This window comes from Sinocyclocheilus grahami, unplaced genomic scaffold (genome assembly GCF_001515645.1).
Source record: "Sinocyclocheilus grahami isolate Dianchi unplaced genomic scaffold, SAMN03320097.WGS_v1.1 scaffold9502.1, whole genome shotgun sequence".
NCBI lineage: Eukaryota > Metazoa > Chordata > Actinopteri > Cypriniformes > Cyprinidae > Sinocyclocheilus > Sinocyclocheilus grahami.
Genome location: NW_015512658.1, coordinates 5,726 through 7,798, shown reverse-complemented (window position 1 = coordinate 7,798; position 2,073 = coordinate 5,726).

Below are 2,073 nucleotides of genomic sequence, written 5' to 3'. Positions count from 1 at the left end.
GAGGAAGATGTTAGGTTTCTCAACAATAAAGAAAATAATATTTTTTTCAAAATTCTGTATGTTCTACTGAGTTATTGTAAGTGGCTGCAAGCAGTGTTGTTACATAATATGCATCATTATAGAGAAAGTGCTTCAGAGAGCTGTTAATGTTTTACCGCTGTGACCCGGGGAACTCAAATCTTGATGCTTTTACAGCAATTTCAACAAACCTGTAAGACACGATAGCATTCACAGCTGACTCCACTGCAGCCTGCAAGCTGAAGAAAATGATAGACACAGATATTATACAGCATGTGTCTATGAAAATGATCCCTCCATCTCATTCTCACTCACCTTTGCTAGTTTTTGAATACAGCAAACATGCTTAACTGCTGAAGAACAGAGTGTGAATGTGACAGCAAATCCATCTCTTCTTTTCTCTCATTGTGTCTGCCTCAGCTTCTTCACAGTCATGCCTGCTGTTGCCACAACCTTCGCTCTTTTTTACTTGTTAGGCTCCTCCCAGTTTTAACTCTCATTTATTTATCTCTTCATATTTGTTTTGTCTTTCTCTCATTTTTCCCCCCCATCAGGCTCCTCTCGTGGTCTCGTAAGATCTTTCTCTTTCACTCTGTGAGTGTTTCTTTCTCCTTTACATGAATGCAAAACTAATTGTAAACCCTCCCCCTTGTGCTCTTCCTCTATCTCTTTATTTTGTGTCGTTTCTTTTTCTCTCTCAGCTTGTGACTCAGCTCAGTATGAGCACATGACTGCAGGAATGTACACACAATTTCACAGACCCATGGCGAAAAGTGTGGGTCTGGGCTTGAATGTGTGTGAGCCTAGGAAAGAGAAAGAGACAGGAGATGATAGTGTTGTGGTTTTTCTACGTGTATTTGCCAAAACTGGTGCTGGTCATTGAGTTTGTAGAAAATAAACAAAACAGGTTTTGAGTCAAAAGTCCAACTGCACTGTTCTCTAGCAGTGGCTTAGTATGATGGTTTCATACACCTGGTAATTGTGTTAAATTAGGATTTTTTTGGTGAATTCTGTCCTCCTAACCAATGTCATGTCAATGTCAATATCATCATGTTTTTATAATGTCTGTTGGAATTTTATTTTATTTATTTTATCTATGGCTTTAAGGCCAGGGGGAAAAAATTATGTAAAAATAAAGAGCACAAAATATAATTGACAGTACACTAATGCCATCAACAGGCTTTATTAAAAAATGCATTTAAATTAGCACAGTAACTCAGGTGCATAAGTAATCATTTGTAGTTCAATCAAAATGTTATATAATAATATGCAGAGGTAACATTTAGGGAGATAAACTATTTGTTGTTGCTGTATTTATTTATTTAAAAATATATACATTTGATAGACTTGTATGACAATATTCGATAAGGTTTTCAGCACAATATTCAGCACAGTGGAGACAAATTTGTCAAAATATATTTGAATTAAATTAAAGCACATTTCAGTTCAATATCATGTCATCTTCTGCATTAATATAGAAAGTAAGCAATCAAAATGTAAGATATCTTGCATATAGTGCAGCACAGGACTGTCTCAGGGTCCTCTGATAGGCTATCTTACACATTTATTAGTAAAACAGCATCTGTTTTTGTCATGCTGTTTGTTAGGTCAGGATGTACTTTTCAACATCTTGTAACCATTTATTCAAAAACTAAAATCTTAGCCTTCTGAAGGCTAAAGAGGGTCAGTTTAAAATTATTAAAGACGTTTCTGTGTGTAACAAGTGCACCATTTGTGATGTGGACAGTCATCTTCCCTCAAGATTCATGTAATGGTGAACAGAATTGGTCTCTGCAGCAATGATCCAGCACACTTAAAGTATACTACATATAAATCAAAGGTTTACAGCTCCATATGAACCAAACACATGTAGGCCTACAGCACTGACTGATCAACTTTAATCAAGTAAAATATGATCATGGATTCTGATACAGACAACTCTTGGCACTATCGGCACCTGACCTCTCACTCACTGACTCCACCTGCTGGGAAATAAAAGTGGCCCTACACAAGAACTACGGTGGCCGAGAAGTGCAAAACAAATCACAATTCTGA